The sequence below is a fragment of the Anopheles funestus genome, unplaced genomic scaffold (genome assembly GCF_943734845.2).
Source record: "Anopheles funestus unplaced genomic scaffold, idAnoFuneDA-416_04 scaffold_52_ctg1, whole genome shotgun sequence".
Lineage (NCBI taxonomy): Eukaryota > Metazoa > Arthropoda > Insecta > Diptera > Culicidae > Anopheles > Anopheles funestus.
Genome location: NW_026045341.1, coordinates 198,668 through 207,659, shown reverse-complemented (window position 1 = coordinate 207,659; position 8,992 = coordinate 198,668). Strand labels below are relative to the sequence as shown.

Here is an 8,992-nt window from a genome sequence, read left to right as displayed (position 1 = left end):
GCTACCAACTTTGACCAAAAACACCAACTTTGGCTACAAACATCTAGTTTCTACCAACTTTGACCAAAAACACCAACTTTGGCTACAAACATCTAGTTTCTACCAACTTTGACCAAAAACACCAACGTTGGCTACAAACATCTAGTTTCTACCAACTTTGACCCAAAAACACCAACTTTGGCTACAAACATCTAGTTTCTACCAACTTTGACCAAAAACACCAACTTTGGCTACAAACATCTAGTTTCTACCAACTTTGACCAAAAACACCAACTTCGGCTACAAACATCTTGTTTCTACCAACTTTGACCAAAAACACCAACTTTGGCTACAAACATCTTGTTTCTACCAACTTTGACCAAAAACACCAACTTTGGCTACAAACATCTTGTTTCCACCAACTTTGACCAAAAACACCAACTTTGGGTACAAACATCCATTTTTTACCAACTTTGACCAAAAACACCAACTTTGGCTACAAACATCCATTTTCTACCAACTTTGACCAAAAACACCAACTTTGGCTACAAACATCTAGTTTCTACCAACTTTGACCAAAAACACCAACATTGGCTACAAACATCTAGTTTCTACCAACTTTGACCAAAAACACCAACTTTGGCTACAAACATCTAGTTTCTACCAACTTTGACCAAAAACACAACTTTGGCTACAAACATCTAGTTTCTACCAACTTTGACCAAAAACACCAACTTTGGCTACAAACATCTAGTTTCTACCAACTTTGACCAAAACACCAACGTTGGCTACAAACATCTAGTTTCTACCAACTTTGACCAAAAACACCCAACTTTGGCTACAAACATCTAGTTTCTACCAACTTTGACCAAAAACACCAACTTTGGCTACAAACATCTAGTTTCTACCAACTTTGACCAAAAACACCAACTTTGGCTACAAACATCTAGTTTCTACCAACTTTGACCAAAAACACCAACTTTGGCTACAAACATCTAGTTTCTACCAACTTTGACCAAAAACACCAACTTCGGCTACAAACATCTTGTTTCTACCAACTTTGACCAAAAACACCAACTTTGGCTACAAACATCTAGTTTCTACTAACTTTGACCAAAAACACCAACTTTGGCTACAAACATCTAGTTTCTACCAACTTTGACCAAAAACACCAACTTTGGCTACAAACATCTAGTTTCTACCAACTTTGACCAAAAACACCAACTTTGGCTACAAACATCCATTTTCTACCAACTTTGACCAAAAACACCAACTTAGGCTACAAACATCTAGTTTCTACCAACTTTGACCAAACACACCAACTTTGGCTACAAACATCCATTTTCTACCAATTTTGACCAAAAACACCAACTTTGGCTACATACATCTAGTTTCTACCAACTTTGACCAAAAACACCAACTTTGGCTACCAACTTTGACCAAAAACACCAACTTTGGCTACAAACATCTAGTTTCTACCAACTTTGACCAAAAACACCAACTTTGGCTACAAACATCTAGTTTCAACCAACTTTGACCAAAAACACCAACTTTGGCTACAAACATCCATTTTCTACTAACTTTGACCAACAACACCAACTTTGGCTACAAACATCTAGTTTCTACCAACTTTGACCAAAAACACCAACTTTGGCTACAAACATCTAGTTTCTACCAACTTTGACCAAAAACAGCAACTTTGGCTACAAACATCTAGTTTCTACCAACTTTGACCAAAAACACCAACTTTGGCTACAAACATCCATTTTCTACTAACTTTGACCAAAAACACCAACTTTGGCTACAAACATCTAGTTTCTACCAACTTTGACCAAAAACACCAACTTTGGCTACAAACATCTAGTTTCTACCAACTTTGACCAAAAACACCAACCTTTGGCTACAAACATCGTAGTTTTCTACCTACTTTGACCAAAAACACCAACTTTGGCTACAAACATTTAGTTTCTACCAACTTTGACCAAAAACACCAACTTTGGCTACAAACATCTAGTTTCTACCAACTTTGACCAAAAACACCAACTTTGGCTACATACATCTTGTTTCTACCAACTTTGACCAAAAACACCAACTTTGGCAACAAACATCCATTTTCTACCAACTTTGACCAAAAACACCAACTTTGGCAACAAACATCTTGTTTCAACCAACTTTGACCAAAAACACCAACTTTGGCTACAAACATCTTGTTTCTACCAACTTCGACCAAAAACAACAACTTTGGCTACAAACATCTAGTTTCTACCAACTTTGACCAAAAACACCAACTTTGGCTACAAACATCCATTTTCTACTGACTTTGACCAAAAACACCAACTTTGGCTACAAACATCTAGTTTCTAATAAACTTTGACCAAAAACACCACTTTGGCTACAAACATCTAGTTTCTACCAACTTTGACCAAAAACACCAACTTTGGCTACAAACATCTTGTTTCTACCAACTTTGACCAAAACACCAACTTTGGCTACAAACATCTAGTTTCTACCAACTTTGACCAAAAACACCAACTTTGGCTACAAACATCTAGTTTCTACCAACTTTGACCAAAAACACCAACTTTGGCAACAAACATCTTGTTTCTACCAACTTTGACCAAAAACACCAACTTTGCCTACAAACATCCATTTTCTACCAACTTTGACCAAAAACACCAACTTTGGCTACAAACATCTAGTTTCTACCAACTTTGACCAAAAACACCAACTTTGGCTACAAACATCCATTTTCTACTAACTTTGACCAAAAACACCAACTTTGGCTACAAACATCTAGTTTCTACCAACTTTGACCAAAAAACACCAACTTTGGCTACAAACATCTAGTTTCTACCAACTTTGACCAAAAACACCAACTTTGGCTACAAAACATCTAGTTTCTACCAACTTTGACCAAAAACACCAACTTTGGCTACAAACATCTAGTTTCTACCAACTTTGACCAAAAAACACCAACTTTGGCTACAAACATCCATTTTCTACCAACTTTGACCAAAAAACACCAACTTTGGCTACAAACATCTAGTTTCTACCAACTTTGACCAAAAACACCAACTTTGGCTACAAACATCTAGTTTCTACAAACTTTGACCAAAAACACCAACTTTGGCTACCAACTTTGACCAAAAACACCAACTTTGGCTACAAACATCTAGTTTCTACCAACTTTGACCAAAAACACCAACTTTGGCTACAAACATCTAGTTTCTACCAACTTTGACCAAAAAACACCAACTTTGGCTACAAACATCTAGTTTCTACCAACTTTGACCAAAAACACCAACTTTGGCTACAAACATCTAGTTTCAACCAACTTTGACCAAAAACACCAACTTTGGCTACAAACATCTAGTTTCTACCAACTTTGACCAAAAACACCAACTTTAGCTACAAACATCTAGTTTCTACCAACTTTTGACCAAAAACACCAACTTTGGCTACAAACATCTAGTTTCTACCAACTTTGACCAAAAACACCAACTTTGGCTACAAACATCTTGTTTCTACCAACTTTGACCAAAAACACCAACTTTGGCTACAAACATCTAGTTTCTACTAACTTTGACCAAAAACACCAACTTTGGCTACAAACATCTAGTTTCTACCAACTTTGACCAAAAACACCAACTTTGGCTACAAACATCTAGTTTCTACCAACTTTGACCAAAAACACCAACTTTGGCTACAAACATCCATTTTTCTACCAACTTTGACCAAAAACACCAACTTAGGCTACAAACATCTAGTTTTGTACCAACTTTAACCAAACACACCAACTTTGGCTACAAACATCCATTTTCTACCAACTTTGACCAAAAACACCAACTTTGGCTACATACATCTAGTTTCTACCAACTTTGACCAAAAACACCAACTTTGGCTACAAACATCCATTTTCTACTAACTTTGACCAACAACACCAACTTTGGCTACAAACATCTTGTTTCTACCAACTTTGACCAAAAACACCAACTTTGGCTACAAACATCTAGTTACTACCAACTTTGACCAAAAACACCAACTTTGGCTACAAACATCTAGTTTCAACCAACTTTGACCAAAAACACCAACTTTGGCTACAAACATCCATTTTCTACTAACTTTGACCAACAACACCAACTTTGGCTACAAACATCTTGTTTCTACCAACTTTGACCAAAAACACCAACTTTGGCTACAAACATCCATTTTCTACCAACTTTGACCAAAAACACCAACTTTGGCTACAAACATCTAGTTTCTACCAACTTTGACCAAAAACACCAAACTTTGGCTACAAACATCCATTTTCTGCTAACTTTGACCAAAAACACCAACTTTGGCTACAAACATCTTAGTTTCTACCAACTTTGACCAAAAACACCAACTTTGGCTACAAACATCCATTTTCTACTAACTTTGACCAAAAACACCAACTTTGGCTACAAACATCTAGTTTCTACCAACTTTGACCAAAACACCAACTTTGGCTACAAACATCTAGTTTCTACTAACTTTGACCAAAAACACCAACTTTGGCTACAAACATCTAGTTTCTACCAACTTTGACCAAAAACACCAACATTGGCTTCAAACATCTAGTTTCTACCAACTTTGACCAAAACACCAACTTTGGCTACAAACATCTAGTTTCTACCAACTTTGACCAAAAACACCAACTTTGGCTACAAACATCTAGTTTCTACCAACTTTGACCAAAAACACCAACTTTGGCTACAAACATCCATTTTCTACCAACTTTGACCAAAAACACCAACTTAGGCTACAAACATCTAGTTTCTACCAACTTTAACCAAACACACCAACTTTGGCTACAAACATCCATTTTCTACCAACTTTGACCAAAAACACCAACTTTGGCTACATACATCTAGGTTCTACCAACTTTGACCAAAAACACCAACTTTGGCTACAACCATCCATTTTCTACAAACTTTGACCAAAAACACCAACTTTGGCTACAAACATCCATTTTCTACTAACTTTGACCAAAAAAACACCAACTTTGGCTACAAACATCTAGTTTCTACCAACTTTGACCAAAAACACCAACTTTGGCTACAAACATCTAGTTTCTACCAACTTTTGACCAAAAACACCAACTTTGGCTAAAAACATCTAGTTTCTACCAACTTTGACCAAAAAACACAGTTTTGGCTACAAACATCTAGTTTCTACCAACTTTAACCAAAAACACCAACTTTGGCTACAAACATCCATTTTCTACCAACTTTGACCAAAAACACCAACTTTGGCTACAAACATCTAGTTTCTACCAACTTTGACCAAAAACACCAACTTTGGCTACAAACATCCATTTTCTACTAACTTTGACCAAAAACACCAACTTTGGCTACAAACATCTAGTTTCTACCAACTTTGACCAAAAACACCAACTTTGGCTACCAACTTTGACCAAAAACACCAACTTTGGCTACAAACATCTAGTTTCTACCAACTTTGACCAAAAACACCAACTTTGGCTACAAACATCTAGTTTCAACCAACTTTGACCAAAAACACCAACTTTGGCTACAAACATCCATTTTCTACTAACTTTGTCCAACAACACCAACTTTGGCTACAAACATCCATTTTCTACCAACTTTGACCAAAAACACCAACTTTGGCTACAAACATCCATTTTCTACCAACTTTGACCAAAAACACCAACTTTGGCTACAAACATCTAGTTTCTACCAACTTTGACCAAAAACACCAACTTTGGCTACAAACATCCATTTTCTGCTAACTTTGACCAAAAACAGCAACTTTGGCTACAAACATCTAGTTTCTACCAACTTTGACCAAAAACACCAACTTTGGCTACAAACATCCATTTTCTACTAACTTTGACCAAAAACACCAACTTTGGCTACAAACATCTAGTTTCTACCAACTTTGACCAAAAACACCAACATTGGCTACAAACATTTAGTTTCTACCAACTTTGACCAAAAACACCAACTTTGGCTACAAACATCTAGTTTCTACCAACTTTGACCAAAAACACCAACTTTGGCTACATACATCTTGTTTCTACCAACTTTGACCAAAAACACCAACTTTGGCAACAAACATCTTGTTTCTACCAACTTTGACCAAAAACACCAACTTTGGCTACACACATCCATTTTCTACCAACTTTGACCAAAAACACCAACTTAGGCTACCAACTTTGACCAAAAACACCAACTTTGGCTACAAACATCTAGTTTCTACCAACTTTGACCAAAAACACCAACTTTGGCTACAAACATCTAGTTTCTACCAACTTTGACCAAAAACACCAACTTTGGCTACCAACATCTAGTTTCTACCAGCTTTGACCAAAAACACCAACTTTGGCTACAAACATCTAGTTTCTACCAACTTTGACCAAAAACACCAACTTTGGCTACAAACATCCATTTTCTACCAACTTTGACCAAAAACACCAACTTTGGCTACAAACATCTAGTTTCTACCAACTTTGACCAAAAACACCAACTTTGGCTACAAACATCCATTTTCTACTAACTTTGACCAAAAACACCAACTTTGGCTACAAACATCTAGTTTCTACCAACTTTGACCAAAAACACCAACTTTGGCTACAAACATCCATTTTCTACTAACTTTGACCAAAAACACCAACTTTGGCTACAAACATCTAGTTTCTACCAACTTTGACCAAAAACACCAACTTTGGCTACAAACATCTAGTTTCTACCAACTTTGACCAAAAACACCAACTTTGGCTACATACATCTTGTTTCTACCAACTTTGACCAAAACCATCAACTTTGGCTACAAACATCTAGTTTCTACCAACTTTGACCAAAAACACCAACTTTGGCTACAAACATCTAGTTTCTACCAACTTTGACCAAAAACACCAACTTTGACTACATACATCTTGTTTCTACCAACTTTGGCCAAAAACACCAACTTTGACTACATACATCTTGTTTCTACCAACTTTGACCAAAAACACCAACTTTGGCTACCAACATCTAGTTTCTACCAACTTTGACCAAAAACACCAACTTTGGCTACCAACATCTAGTTTCTACCAACTTTGACCAAAAACACCAACTTTGACTACATACATCTTGTTTCTACCAACTTTGACCAAAAACACCAACTTTGGCTACAAACATCCATTTTCTACCAACTTTGACCAAAAACAGCAACTTTGGCTACAAACATCTAGTTTCTACCAACTTTGACCAAAACACCAACTTTGGCTGCAAACATCTAGTTTCTACCAACTTTGACCAAAAACACCAACTTTGGCTACAAACATCTTGTTTCTACCAACTTTGACCAAAAACACCAACTTTGGCTACAAACATCTAGTTTCTACCAACTTTGACCAAAAACACCAACTTTGGCTACAAACATCTAGTTTCTACCAACTTTGACCAAAAACACCAACTTTGGCTACAAACATCTAGTTTCTACCAACTTTGACCAAAAACACCAACTTTGGCTACAAACATCTTGTTTCTACCAACTTTGACCAAAAACACCAACTTTGGCTACAAACATCTAGTTTCTACCAACTTTGACCAAAAACACCAACTTTGGCTACAAACATCTAGTTTCTACCAACTTTGACCAAAAACACCAACTTTGGCTACCAACATCTAGTTTCTACCAACTTTGACCAAAAACACCAACTTTGACTACATACATCTTGTTTCTACCAACTTTGACCAAAAACACCAACTTTGGCTACAAACATCCATTTTCTACCAACTTTGACCAAAAACACCAACTTTGGCTACAAACATCTAGTTTCTACCAACTTTGACCAAAACACCAACTTTGGCTGCAAACATCTAGTTTCTACCAACTTTGACCAAAAACACCAACTTTGGCTACAAACATCTTGTTTCTACCAACTTTGACCAAAAACACCAACTTTGGCTACAAACATCTAGTTTCTACCAACTTTGACCAAAAACACCAACTTTGGCTACAAACATCTAGTTTCTACCAACTTTGACCAAAAACACCAACTTTGGCTACAAACATCTAGTTTCTACCAACTTTGACCAAAAACACCAACTTTGGCTACAAACATCTAGTTTCTACCAACTTTGACCAAAAACACCAACTTTGGCTACAAATATCTAGTTTCTACCAACTTTGACCAAAAACACCAACTTCGGCTACATACATCTAGTTTCTACCAACTTTGACCAAAAACACCAACTTTGACTACATACATCTTGTTTCTACCAACTTTGACCAAAAACACCAACTTTGGCTACAAACATCCATTTTCTACCAACTTTGACCAAAAACAGCAACTTTGGCTACAAACATCTAGTTTCTACCAACTTTGACCAAAACACCAACTTTGGCTGCAAACATCTAGTTTCTACCAACTTTGACCAAAAACACCAACTTTGGCTACAAACATCTTGTTTCTACCAACTTTGACCAAAAACACCAACTTTGGCTACAAACATCTAGTTTCTACCAACTTTGACCAAAAACACCAACTTTGGCTACAAACATCTAGTTTCTACCAACTTTGACCAAAAACACCAACTTTGGCTACAAACATCCATTTTCTACTAACTTTGACCAAAAACACCAACTTTGGCTACAAACATCTAGTTTCTACCAACTTTGACCAAAAACACCAACTTTGGCTACAAACATCCATTTTCTACCAACTTTGACCAAAAACACCAACTTTGGCTACATACATCTTGTTTCTACCAACGTTGACCAAAAACACCAACTTTGGCTACAAACATCTAGTTTCTACCAACTTTGACCAAAAACACCAACATTGGCTACAAACATCTAGTTTCTACCAACTTTGACCAAAAACACCAACTTTGGCTACAAACATCTAGTTTCTACCAACTTTGACCAAAAACACCAACATTGGCTACAAACATCTAGTTTCTACCAACTTTGACCAAAACACCAACTTTGGCTACAAACATCTAGTTTCTACCAACTTTGACCAAAAACACCAACTTTGGCT

At 36.7% G+C, this 8,992-nt stretch overlaps 1 long non-coding RNA gene across 9 annotated transcripts; it reads right to left on the bottom strand.

Annotated features, from left to right (window-relative positions):
* Positions 1–6: 6 nt before the first annotated feature.
* On the bottom strand, positions 7–8,274 carry LOC125774394 (uncharacterized). Of its 9 annotated transcripts, none has more exons than XR_007420872.1 (3): positions 8,253–8,274; positions 3,778–4,267; positions 7–1,873 (listed from the first exon to the last, which is right to left on the bottom strand). It is a non-coding gene; the product is annotated as an uncharacterized LOC125774394 (long non-coding RNA). The 9 variants fall into 9 exon arrangements; XR_007420874.1 differs by lacking the exon at positions 8,253–8,274 and adding an exon at positions 6,883–6,919; XR_007420866.1 differs by lacking the exon at positions 8,253–8,274 and adding an exon at positions 5,822–6,874.
* Between the last annotated feature and the right edge of the window lie 718 nt (positions 8,275–8,992).